Source organism: Schistocerca americana, chromosome X (genome assembly GCF_021461395.2).
Source record: "Schistocerca americana isolate TAMUIC-IGC-003095 chromosome X, iqSchAmer2.1, whole genome shotgun sequence".
Lineage (NCBI taxonomy): Eukaryota > Metazoa > Arthropoda > Insecta > Orthoptera > Acrididae > Schistocerca > Schistocerca americana.
Window position 1 is genome coordinate 32,088,669 of NC_060130.1, and position 14,971 is coordinate 32,103,639.

The following is a 14,971-nucleotide window of genomic DNA, read 5'->3' on the forward strand; positions in this document are numbered from 1 at the left end:
TTTTGAACTATTCCTGTGACACTTGTTATAGATTCCATGGCTTCACTTCAGGTTCACTGTATCCCTCTGATCTTCTTTTTGACGATGAAACACAGAAATTGCATTGGAATTAAATACAAATGGCACAATGCTGACTTAAGTACAAGAAGACTGACTCTTCGCACTGACTATGTTTTGAACCATTCCTGTGACACTAGTTATAGATTACGATGATTCACTTCTGGTTTACTGTATCCCTTGGACCTTCTTATTGACGATGAAATACAGAAATTGCATCGGAAAAAATAGAAAAGGCGCAATGCCGACTTAAGTACAAGAAGACTGATTCTTCTTACTGACTATGCTTGGAACCATTCCTGTGACACTAGTTATAAATTCCGATGTTTCACTTCAGGTTTACTGTATCCCTCTGACCTTTTTATTGACGACGAAACACAGAAATTGCATCGGAATTAAATAGAAAAGGCACAATGCCGACTTAAGTACAAGAAGACTGACTCTTCCTACTGGCTATGCTTTGAACCATTCCTGTGACACTAGTTACGGATTCCGATGCTTCACTTCAGGTTTACTGTATCCCTCTGACCCTCTTTTTGACGATGAAAGACAGAAATTGCATCGGAATTAAATACAAAAGGCACAATGCCGACTTAAGTACAAGAAGACTGACTCTTCTTACTGACTATGTTTTGAACCATTCCCGTGACGCTAGTTACAGATTCCGATGCTTTACTTCAGGTTTACTGTATCCCTCGGACCTTCTTATTGACGATGAAACACAGATATTGCATCGGAATTAAATACAAAAGGCAAAATGCCGACTTAAGTACAAGAAGACTGACCCTTACTACTGTCCATGTTTTGAACAATTCCTGTGTCACTAGATACAGATTCCGATGCATCACTTCAGGTTTACTGTATCCCTCTGACCTTCGTTTTGACGATGAAACACAGAAATTGCATCGGAATTAAATACAAAAGGCACAATGCCGACTTAAGTACAAGAAGACTGACTCTTCCTACTGTCTATGTTTTGAACGATTCCTGTGACATTAGTTATTGATTCCGATGCTTCACTTCAGGTTTACTGGATCCTTTGGACCTTCTAATTGGCGACGAAATGCAGAAATAGCTTCGGATTTAAATACAAAAGGCACAATGCCGACCTAAGTACAAGAAGACTGACTCTTCTTACTGACTCCTTTGAACCATTCCTGTGACACTTGTTATAGATTCCGTGGCTTCACTTCAGGTTTACTGTATCCCTCTGACCTTCTTATTGACCATGAAACACAGAAATAGCATCGGTATTAAGTACAAAAGGCACAATGCCGACTTAAGTACAAGTAGACTGGCTCTTCGTACTGACTATGTTTTGAACCATTCCTGTGACACTAGTTATATATTACGATGATTCACTTCAGGTTTACTGTATCCCTCTGACCTTCTTATTGACGATGAAACACAGATATTGCATCGGAATTAAATAGATAAGGTACAATGCCGACTTAAGTACAAGAAGACTGACTCTTCTTACTGACTATGTTTTGAACCATTCCTGTGACACTAGTTATAAATTCCGATGTTTCACTTCAGGTTTACTGTATCCCTGTGACCTTTTTATTGATGACGAAACACAGAAATTGCATCGGAATTAATAGAAAAGGCACAATGCCGACTTAAGTACAAGAAGACTAACTCTTCTTACTGTCTATGTTTTGAACCATTCCTGTGACACTAGTTATAGATTCCGATGCTTCACTTCAGGTTTACTGTATCCCTGGGACCTTCTTATCGACGATGAAACACAGACATTGCATCGGAATTACATAGAAAAGGCACAATGCCGACTTAAGTGCAAGAAGACTGACTCTTCTTTCTGTCTATGTTTTGAACCATTCCTGTGACGCTAGTTACAGATTCCGATGCTTCACTTCAGGGTTACTGTATCCCTCTGACATTGTTAAAGACGATGAAACAGAGAAATTGCATCGGAATTAAATACAAAAGGCACAATGCCGACCTAAATACAATGTTTTGAATCATTCCTGTGACACTAGTTATAGTTGCCGACTCTTCACTTCAGGTTTACTGCATACCTCTGACCTTCTTATTGTTGATGAAACACAGAAATTGCACCGGAATTAAATAAAAAAGGCACAACGTCGACTTAAGTACAAGAAAACTGACTCTTCTTACTGTCTATGATTTGATCCACTCCTGTGACACTAGTTGTGGATTCCGATGCTTCACTTCAGGTTTACTGTATCCCTCTGACCTTCTTATTGACGATGAAACATAGAAATTGCATCGGAATTAAATAGAAAATGTACAATGCCGAATTAAGTACAGGAAAACTGACTCTTCTTACTGTCTATGTTTGAACCATTCCTGTGACACTAAATAGTGATTCCGATGCTTCACTTCAGGTTTACTGTATCCCTCTGACCTTCTTATTGACGATGAAACACTGAACTTGCAACGGAATTACATAAAAAAGGCACAATGCCGACTTAAGTTCATGAAAACTGACTCTTCTTATTGTCTATGTTTTGAACCATTCCTGTGACACTAGTTATAGATTCCGATGATTCACTTCAGGTTTACTGTATCCCTCTGACCTTCTTATTGACGATGAAACACAGAAATTGCATCGGAATTAAATACAAAAGGCACAATGCCGACTTATGTACAAGAAAACTGACTCTTCTTACTGTCTATATTTTGAACTATTCATGTGAGACTAGTAATAGATTCCGATGCTTCACTTCATTTTTACTGTATCCCTCTGACCTTCCTATTGACGATGAAACAAAGAAATTGCATCGGAATTAAATACAAATGGCACTATGCCGACTTAAGTACAAGAAAACTGACTCTTCTTACTGTCTGTGTTTTGAACCATTCCTGTGACACTAGTTATAGATTCCGTTGCTTCACTTCAGGTTTACTCATTCCCTCTGACCTTCTTATTGACGATGAAACACAGAAATTGCATCGGAATTAAATACAAAAGGCACAATGCCGACTTATGTACAAGAAAACTGACTCTTCTTACTGTCTATATTTCGAACTATTCATGTGAGACTAGTAATAGATTCCGATGCTTCACTTCAGGTTTACTGTATCCCTCTGACCTTCTTATTGACGATGAAACACAGAAATAGCTTCGGAATTAAATACAAAAGGCACAATGCAGACTTAGGTACAAGATAACTGACTCTTCTTACTGTCTATGTGTTCTGCCATTCATGTGACACCAGTCATAGATTCCGATGCTTCACTACAATTTTACTGTATCCCTCCGACCTTCTTATTGACGATGAATCACAGAAATTGCATCGAAATTAAATACAAAAGGCACAATGCCGACTTAAGTACAAGATAACTGACTCTACTTACTGTCTATATTTTAACCATTCCTGTGACACTAGTTATAGATTCCGATTTTTCACTTCAGGTTTACTGTATCCCTCTGTCCTTCTTATTGACGAGGAAACACAGAAATTGCATCGGAATTAAATACAAAAGGCACAATGCCGACTTAAGTACAAGAAAACTGACTCTCCTTACTGTCTATGTTTTGAACCATTCCAGTCACAATAGTTATAGATTCCGATGCTTCACTTCAGGTTTACTCTATCCCTCTGACCTTCTTATTGACGATGAAACACAGATATTAAATCGGAATTAAATACAAAAAGCACAATGCCGACTTAAGTACAAGTAAACTGACTCTTCTTACTGTCTAAGTTTTGAACCATTCCTGTGACACTAGATATACTTTCCGATGCTTCACTTCAGCTTTACTGTATCCCTCTGTCCTTGTTATTGACGATGAAACACAGAAATTTCATCGGAATTAAATACATAAGGCACAATTCCGACTTAAGTACAAGAAAACTGACTCTTGTTACTGTCTATGTTTTGAACCATTCCTGTGACACTAGTTATAGATTCCGATGCTTCACTTCCGGTTTGCTGTATCCCTCTGACCTTCTTATTGACGATGAAACACAGAGATAGCATCGGAATTAAATACAAAAGGCACAATGCCGACTTAAGTACAAGATAACTGACTCTTCTTACTGTCTATGTGTTGAACCATTCATGTGACACCAGTTATAGATTCCGATGCTCCACTTCATTTTTACTGTATCCCTCTGACCTTCTTATTGACGATGAAACACAGAAATTGCATCGGAATTAAATGCAAAATGCACAATGCCGACTTAAGTACAAGAAAACTGACTCTTCTTTACTGTCTATGTTTTAACCATTCCTGTGACACTAGTTATATATTCCGATGCTTCACATCTGGTTTACTGTATCCCTCTGACCTTCATATTGACGATGAAACACAGAAATTGCATCGGAGTTAAATACAAAAGGAACAATGTCGACTTAAGTACAAGAAAACTGACTTTTCTTACAGTCTATGCTTTGAACCATTCCTGTGACACAAGTTATAGATTCCGATGCTTCACTTCAGGTTTACTGTATCCCTCTGACCTTCTTATTGACGATTAAACACAGATATTGCGTCGGAACTAAATACAAAAGGCACAATGCCGACTTAAGTACAAGAAGACTGACTCTTCTTACTGACTATGTTTTGAACCATTCCTGTGACGCTAGTTGCAGATTCCGATGCTTTCCTTCAGGTTTACTGTATCCCTTGGACCTTCTTATTGACGATGAAACACAGATATTGCATCGGAATTAAATACAAAAGGCACAATGCCGACTTAAGTACAAGCAGACTGACTCTTCTTTCTGTCTATGTTTTGAACCATTCCTGTGACGCTAGTTACAGATTCCGATGCTTCACTTCAGGGTTACTGTATCCCTCTGACATTCTTATTGACGATGAGACACTGAAATTGCATCGGAAGTAAATAGAAAAGGTCCATTGCCGACTTAAGTACAATAAGACTGACTCTTCCTACTGTCAATGTTTTGAACGATTTCTGTGACATTAGTTATTGATTCCGATGCTTCACTTCAGGTTTACTGTATCCTTTGGACCTTCTAATTGGCGACGAAATGCAGAAATAGCTTGGGAATTAAATACAAAAGGCACAATGCCGACTTAAGTGCAAGAAGACTGACTCTTCTTACTGACTGTTTTGAGCCATTCCTGTGACACTTGTTATAGATTCCGTGGCTTCACTTCAGGTTTACTGTATCCCTCTGACCTTCTTTTTGGCGACGAAACACAGAAATTGCATCGGAATTAAATACAAAAGGCACAATGCCGACTTAAGTACAAGAAGACCGACTCTTCGTACTGACTATGTTTTGAGCCATTCCTGTGACACTAGTTATAGATTACGATGATTCACTTCAGGTTTACTGTATCCCTCGGAACTTCTTATTGACGATGAAACACAGAAATTGCATCGGAAAAAAATAGAAAAGGCACAATGCCGACTTAAGTACAAGAAGACTGACTCTTCTTACTGACTATGTTTTGAACCATTCCTGTGACGCTAGTTACAGATTCCGATGTTTTACTTCAGGTTTACTGTAACCCTTGGACCTTCTTATTGACGATGAAACACAGATATTGCATCGGAATTAAGTAGAAAGTCACAATGCCGACTTAAGTACAAGAAGACTGACTCTTACTACTGTCTATGTTTTGAACCATTCCTGTGTCACTAGTTACAGATCCCGATGCTTCACTTCAGGTTTACTGTATCCCTCTGACCTTCTTTTTGACGATGAAACACAGAAATTGCATCAGAATCAAATACAAGAGGCACAATGCCGACTTAAGTACAAGAAGACTGACTCATCCTACTGTCTATGTTTTGAACGATTCCTGTGACATTAATTATAGATTCCGATGCTTCACTTCAGGTTTACTGTATCCTATGGACCTTCTTATTGACGATGAAACACAGAAAATGCATCGGAATTAAATACAAAAAGCACAATGCCGACTTAAGTACAAGAAGACTGACTCTTCTTACTGTCTAAGTTTTGAACCAATCCTGTGACACTAGTTATAGATTTCGATGCTTCACTTCAGATTTACTGTATAACCTTGCACCTTCTTATTGACGATGAAACACAGATATTGCATCGGAATTAAGTACAAAAGGCACAATGCCGACTTAAGTACAAGAAGACTAACCCTTCTTAATGTCTATGTTTTGAACCATTCCTGTGACACTAGTTATAGATTCCGATGCTTCACTTCAGGTTTACTGTATCCCTCAGACCTTCTTATTGACCATGAAACACAGAAATAGCATCGGTATTAAATACAAAAGGCACAATGCCGACTTAAGTACAAGAAGACTGACTCTTCGTACTGACTATGTTTTGAACCATTCCTGTGACACTAGTTATACATTACGATGACTCACTTCAGGTTTACTGTATCCCTCTGACCTTGACGATGAAACACAGATATTGCATCGGAATTGAATAGATAAGGCACAATGCCGACTTAAGTGCAAGAAGACTGACTCTTCTTACTGACTATGTTTTGAACCATTCCTGTGACACTAGTTATAAATTCCGATGTTTCACTTCAGGTTTACTGTATCCCTGTGACCTTTTTATTGACGACTAAACACAGAAATTGCATCGGAATTAATAGAAAAGGCAATATGCCGACTTAAGTACAAGAAGACTGACTCTTCTTACTGTCTATGTTTTGAACGATTCCTGTGACGCTAGTTACAGATTCCGATGCTTCACTTCAGGGTTACTGTATCCCTCTGACATTCTTATTGACAATGAAACAGAGAAATTGCATCGGAATTAAATACAAAAGGCACAATGCCGACTTAAGTACAAAAAGACTGACTCTTCCTACTGTCTATGTTTTGAATCATTCCTGTGACACTAGTTACAGATTCCGATGCTTCACTTCAGGTTTACTGTATCCCTCTGACCTTCTTTTTGACGATGAAACACAGAAATTTCATCGGACTTAAATACAAAAGGCACAATGCCGACTTAAGTACAAGAAGACTGACACTTCCTACTGTCTATGTTTTGAACGATTCCTGTGACATTAGTTATAGATTCCGACGCTTCACTTCAGGTTTACTGTGTCCTTTGGACCTTCTTATTGGCGACGAAGTACAGAAATTGCATCGGAATTAAATACAAAAGGGACAATGACGACTTATGTACAAGAAGACTGACTCTTCTTACTGACTGTTTAGAACCATTCCTGTGACACTAGTTATAGATTCCGATGCTTCACTTCAGGTTTACTGTATCCCTTGGACCTTCTTATTGACGATGAAACACAGAAAATGCATCGGAATTAAATACAAAAGGCACGATGCCGACTTAAGTACAAGAAGATTGACTCTTCTTACTGACTGCTTTCAACCATTCCTGTGACACTAGCTATAGATTCCGATGCTTCACTTCAGGTTTACTGTTTCCCTCGGACCTTCTTATTGACGATGAAACACAGAAATTGCATCGGAATTAAATACAAAAGGAACAATGCCGACTTAAGTACAAGAAGACTGACTCTTCTTACTGTCTATGTTTTGACCTATTCCTGTGACACTAGTTATAGATTCCGACGCTTCACTTCAGGTTTACTGTATCACTTCCACCTTCTTATTTACGATGAAACACAGATATTGCATCGGAATTAAATACAAAAGGCACAATGCCGACTTAAGTACAAGAAGACTGACCCTTCTTACTGTCTTTGTTTAGAACCATTCCTGTGACACTAGTTATAGATTCCGATGCATCACTTCTGGTTTACTGTATCCCTCTCACATTCTTATTGACGATGAAACACAGAAATTGCATCGGAATTAAATACAAAAGGCACAATGCCGACTTAAGTACAAGAAGACTGACTCTTAGTACTGACTATGATTTGAACCTTTCTTGTGACACTAGTTATAGGTTACGATGATTCACTTCAGGTTTACTGTATCCCTTGGACCTTCTTATTGACGATGAAACACAGATATTGCATCGGAATTAAATAGAAAAGGCACAATGCCGACTTAAGTACAAGAAGACTGACTCTTATTACTGTCTATGTTTTGACCTATTCCTGTGACACTAGTTACAGATTCCGATGCTTCACTTCAGGGTTACTGTATCGCTCTGACATTCTTATTGACGATGAGACACTGAAATTGCATCGGAAGTAATTAGAAAAGGTCCATTGCCGACTTAAGTACAATAAGACTGACTCTTCCTACTGTCAATGTTTTGAACGATTCCTGTGACATTAGTTACTGATTCCGATGCTTCACTTCAGGTTTACTGTATCCTTTGGACCTTCTAATTGGCGACGAAATGCAGAAATAGCTTCGGAATTAAATACAAAAGGCACAATGCCGACTTAAGTACAAGATGACTGACTCTTCTTACTGACTGTTTTGAGCCATTCCTGTGACACTTGTTATAGATTCCGTGGCTTCACTTCAGGTTTACTGTATCCCTCTGACCTTCTTTTTGGCGACGAAACACAGAAATTGCATCGGAATCAAATACAAAAGGCACAATGCCGACTTAAGTACAAGAAGACCGACTCTTCGTACTGTCTATGTTTTGAACCATTCCTGTGACACTAGTTATAGATTACGATGATTCACTTCAGGTTTACTGTATCCCTTGGAACTTCTTATTGACGATGAAACCCAGAAATTGCATCGGAAAAAAATAGAAAAGGCACAATGCCGACTTAAGTACAACAAGACTGATTCTTCTTACTGACTATGTTTGGAACCATTCCTGTGACACTAGTTATAAATTCCGATGTTTCACTTCAGGTTTACTGTATCCCTGTGACCTTTTTATTGACGACGAAACACAGAAATTGCATCGGAATTAAATAGAAAGGCACAATGCCGACTTAAGTACAAGAAGACTGACTCTTCCTACTGGCTATGCTTTGAACCATTCCTGTGACACTAGTTACGGATTCCGATGCTTCACTTCAGGTTTACTGTATCCCTCTGACCTTCTATTTGACGATGAAACACAGAAATTGCATCGGAATTAAATACAAAAGGCACAATGCCGACTTAAGTACAAGAAGACTGACTCTTCTTACTGACTATGTTTTGAACCATTCCTGTGACGCTAGTTACAGATTCCGATGCTTTACTTAAGGTTTACTGTAACCCTTGGACCTTCTTATTGACGATGAAACACAGAAATTGCATCGGAAAAAAATAGAAAAGGCACAATGCCGACCTAAGTACAACAAGACTGATTCTTCTTACTGACTATGTTTGGAACCATTCCTGTGACACTAGTTATAAATTCCGATGTTTCACTTCAGGTTTACTGTATCCCCGTGACCTTTTTATTGACGACGAAACACAGAAATTGCATCGGAATTAAATAGAAAGGCACAATGCCGACTTAAGTACAAGAAGACTGACTCATCCCACTGTCTATGTTTTGAACGATCCCTGTGACATTAGTTATTGATTCCGATGCTTCACTTCAGGTTTACTCTATCCTCTGGACCTTCTAATTGGCGACGAAATGCAGAAATAGCTTCGGAATTAAATACAAAAGGCACAATGCCGACTTAAGTATAAGAAGACTGACTCTTCTTACTGACTGTTTTGAACCATTCCTGTGACACTTGTTATAGATTCCGTGGCTTCACTTCAGGTTTACTGTATCCCTCTGACCTTCTTTTTGACGATAAAAGACAGAAATTGCATCGGAATTAAATACAAAAGGCACAATGCCGACTTAAGTACAAGATGACTGACTTTTCTTACTGACTATGATTTGTACCATTCCTGTGACGCTAGTTACAGATTCCGATGCTCCACTTCAGGTTTACTGTATCCCTTGGACCTTCTTATTGACGATGAAACACAGATATTGCATCGGAATTAAATACAAAATGCACAATGCCGACTTAAGTACAAGAAGACTGACCCTTCTTACTGTCTATGCTTAGAACGATTCCTGTGACGCTACTTATAGATTCCGATGCATCACTTCTGGTTTACTGTATCCCTCTGACATTCTTATTGACGATGAAACACAGAAATTGCATCGGAATTAAATACAAAAGGCACAATGCCGACTTAAGTACAAGAAGACTGACTCTTAGTACTGACTATGATTTGAACCATTCCTGTGACACTAGTTATGGGTTACGATGATTCACTTCAGGTTTACTGTATCCCTTGGACCTTCTTATTGACGATGAAACACAGATATTGCATCGGAATTAAATAGAAAAGGCACAATGCCGACTTAAGTACAAGAAGACTGACTCTTCTTACTGACTTTGTTTGGAACCATTCCTGTGACACTAGTTATAGATTCCGATGCCTCACCTCAGGTTTACTGTATCCGTCTGACCTTCTTATTGACTATGAAACACAGAAATTGCATCGGAATTAAATAGAAAAGGCACAATGCCGACTTAAGTACAAGAAGACTGATTCTTCTTACTGTCTATGTTTGAACCATTCCTGTGACTCTAGTTATGGATTCCGATGTTTCACTTCAGGTTTACTGTATCCCTTGGACCTTCTTATTGACGATGAAACACAGAAATTGCATGGGAAAAAAATAGAAAAGGCACAATGCCGACTTAAGTACAAAAAGACTGATTTTTTTTACTGACTGTGTTGGAACCATTCCTGTGACACTAGTTATAGATTCCGATGTTTCACTTCAGGTTTACTGTATCCCTGTGACCTTTTTATTGACGACGAAACACAGAAATTGCATCGGAATTAAATAGAAAAGGCACAATGCCGACTTAAGTACAAGAAGACTGACTCTTCCTACTGGCTATGTTTTGAACCATTCCTGTGACACTAGTTACGAATTCCGAAGCTTCACTTCAGGTTTACTGTATCCCTTTGACCTTCTTTTTGACGATGAAACACAGAAATTGCATCGGAATTAAATAGAAAAGGCACAATGCCGACTTAAGTACAAGAAGACTGACTCTTCTTACTGACTATGTTTTGAACCATTCCTGTGACGCTAGTTACAGATTCCGATGCTTTACTTCAGGTTTACTGTATCCCTTGGACCTTCTTATTGACGATGAAACACAGATATTGCATCGGAATGAAATAGAAAAGGCACAATGCCGACTTAAGTACAAGAAGACTGACTCTTCTTTCTGTCTATGCTTTGAACCATTCCTGTGACGCTACTTACAGATTCCGATGCTTCACTTCAGGGTTACTGTATCCCTCTGACATTCTTAATGACGATGAAACACTGATATTGCATCGGAATTAAATAGAAAAGGTACAATGCCGACTTAAGTACAAGAAGACTGACTCTTCCTACTGTCTATGTTTTGAACCATTTCTGTGACACTAGTTATAGATTCCGATGCTTCACTTCAGGTTTACTGTATCCCTTGGACCTTCTTATTGACGATGAAACACAGAAATTGCAACGGAATTAAATAGAAAAGGCACAATGCCGACTTAAGTACAAGAAGACTGACTCTTCTATCTGTCTATGTTTTGAACCATTCCTGTGACGCTAGTTACAGATTCCGATGCTTCACTTCTGGGTTAGTGTATCCCTCTGACATTCTTATTGACGATGAAACACTAAAATTGCATCGGAGTTAAATAGAATAGGTCCAATACCGACTTAAGTACAATAAGACTGACTCATCCTACCGTCTATGTTTTGAACCATTCCTGTGACACTAGTTTTTATATTCCGAAGCTCCACTTCAGGTTTACTGTATCCCTTGGACGTTCTTATTGATGATGAAACACAGAAATTGCATCGGAATTAAATACAAAAGGCACAATGCCGACTTAAGGACAAGAAGACTGACTCTTCCTACTGTCTATGTTTTGAACGATTCCTGTGCCATTAATTATAGATTCCGATGCTTCACTTCAGGTTTACTGTATCCTATGGACCTTCTTATTCACGATGAAACACAGAAAATGCATCGGAATTAAATACAAAAAGCACAATGCCGACTTAAGTACAAGAAGACTGACTCTTCTTACTGTCTAAGTTTTGAACCAATCCTGTGACACTAGTTATAGATTTCGATGCTTCACTTCAGATTTACTGTATAACCTTGCACCTTCTTATTGACGATGAAACACAGATATTGCATCGGAATTATGTACAAAAGGCACAATGCCGACTTAAGTACAAGAAGACTAACCCTTCTTAATGTCTATGTTTTGAACCGTTCCTGTGACACTAGTTATAGATTCCGATGCTTCACTTCAGGTTTACTGTATCCCTCTGACCATCTTATTGACCATGAAACACAGAAATAGCATCGGTATGAAATACAAAAGGCACAATGCCGACTTAAGTACAAGAAGACTGACTCTTCGTACTGACTATGTTTTGATCCATTCCTGTGACACTAGTTATAGATTACGATGATTCACTTCAGGTTTACTGTATCCCTCTGACCTTCTTATTGACGATGAAACACAGATATTGCATCGGAATTAAATAGATAAGGCACAATGCCGACTTAAGTACAGGAAGACTGACTCTTCTTACTGACTATGTTTTGAACCATTCCTGTGACACTAGTTATAAATTCCGATGTTTCACTTGAGGTTTACTGTATCCCTGTGACCTTTTTATTGACGACGAAACACAGAAATTGCATCGGAATTAATAGAAAAGGCACAATGCCGACTTAAGTACAGGAAGACTGATTCTTTTTACTGTCTATGTTTTGAACCGTTCCTGTGACACTAGTTATAGATTCCGATGCTTCACTTCAGGTTTACTGTATCCCTGGCACCTTCTTATTGACGATGAAACACAGAAATTGCATCGGAATTACATAGAAAATGCACAATGCCGACTTAAGTACAAGAAGACTGACTCTTCTTTCTGTCTATGTTTTGATCCATTCCTGTGACTCTAGTTACAGATTCCGATGCTTCACTTCAGGGTTACTGTATCCCTCTGACATTCGTATTGACGATGAAACAGAGAAATTGCATCGGAATTAAATACAAAAGGCACAATGCCGACTTAAGTACAAAAAGACTGACTCTTCCTACTGTCTATCTTTTGAATCATTCCTGTGACACTAGTTACAGATTCCGATGCTTCACTTCAGGTTTACTGTATCCCTTGGACCTTCTTATTGACGATGAAACACAGAAATTGCATCGGAATTAAATACAAAAGGCACAATGCCGACTTAAGTACAAGGAGACTGACTCTTCTATCTGTCTATGTTTTGAACCATTCCTGTGACGCTAGTTACAGATTCCGATGCTTCACTTCTGGGTTAGTGTATCCCTCTGACATTCTTATTGACGATGAAACACTAAAATTGCATCGGAGTTAAATAGAATAGGTCCAATACCGACTTAAGTACAATAAGACTGACTCATCCTACTGTCTATGTTTTGAACCATTCCTGTGACACTAGTTTTTATATTCCGAAGCTCCACTTCAGGTTTACTGTATCCCTTGGACGTTCTTATTGATGATGAAACACAGAAATTGCATCGGAATTAAATACAAAAGGCACAATGCCGACTTAAGGACAAGAAGACTGACTCTTCCTACTGTCTATGTTTTGAACGATTCCTGTGCCATTAATTATAGATTCCGATGCTTCACTTCAGGTTTACTGTATCCTATGGACCTTCTTATTCACGATGAAACACAGAAAATGCATCGGAATTAAATACAAAAAGCACAATGCCGACTTAAGTACAAGAAGACTGACTCTTCTTACTGTCTAAGTTTTGAACCAATCCTGTGACACTAGTTATAGATTTCGATGCTTCACTTCAGATTTACTGTATAACCTTGCACCTTCTTATTGACGATGAAACACAGATATTGCATCGGAATTATGTACAAAAGGCACAATGCCGACTTAAGTACAAGAAGACTAACCCTTCTTAATGTCTATGTTTTGAACCGTTCCTGTGACACTAGTTATAGATTCCGATGCTTCACTTCAGGTTTAGTGTATCCCTCTGACCTTCTTATTGACCATGAAACACAGAAATAGCATCGGTATGAAATACAAAAGGCACAATGCCGACTTAAGTACAAGAAGACTGACTCTTCGTACTGACTATGTTTTGATCCATTCCTGTGACAATAGTTATAGATTACGATGATTCACTTCAGGTTTACTGTTTCCCTCTGACCTTCTTATTGACGATGAAACGCAGATATTGCATCGGAATTAAACAGATAAGGCACAATGCCGACTTAAGTACAGGAAGACTGACTCTTCTTACTGACTATGTTTTGAACCATTCCTGTGACACTAGTTATAAATTCCGATGTTTCACTTGAGGTTTACTGTATCCCTGTGACCTTTTTACTGACGACGAAACACAGAAATTGCATCGGAATTAATAGAAAAGGCACAATGCCGACTTAAGTACAGGAAGACTGATTCTTTTTACTGTCTATGTTTTGAACCATTCCTGTGACACTAGTTATAGATTCCGATGCTTCACTTCAGGTTTACTGTATCCCTGGCACCTTCTTATTGACGATGAAACACAGAAATTGCATCGGAATTACATAGAAAATGCACAATGCCGACTTAAGTACAAGAAGACTGACTCTTCTTTCTGTCTATGTTTTGATCCATTCCTGTGACGCTAGTTACAGATTCCGATGCTTCACTTCAGGGTTACTGTATCCCTCTGACATTCTTATTGACGATGAAACAGAGAAATTGCATCGGAATTAAATACAAAAGGCACAATGCCGACTTAAGTACAAAAAGACTGACTCTTCCTACTGTCTATCTTTTGAATCATTCCTGTGACACTAGTTACAGATTCCGATGCTTCACTTCAGGTTTACTGTATCCCTCTGACTTTCTTTTTGACGATGAAACACAGAAATTTCATCATACTTAAATACAAAAGGCACAATGCCGACTTAAGTACAAGAAGACTGACACTTCCTACTGTCTATGTTTTGAACGATTCCTGTGACATTAGTTATAGATTCCGACGCTTTGCTTCAGGCTTAC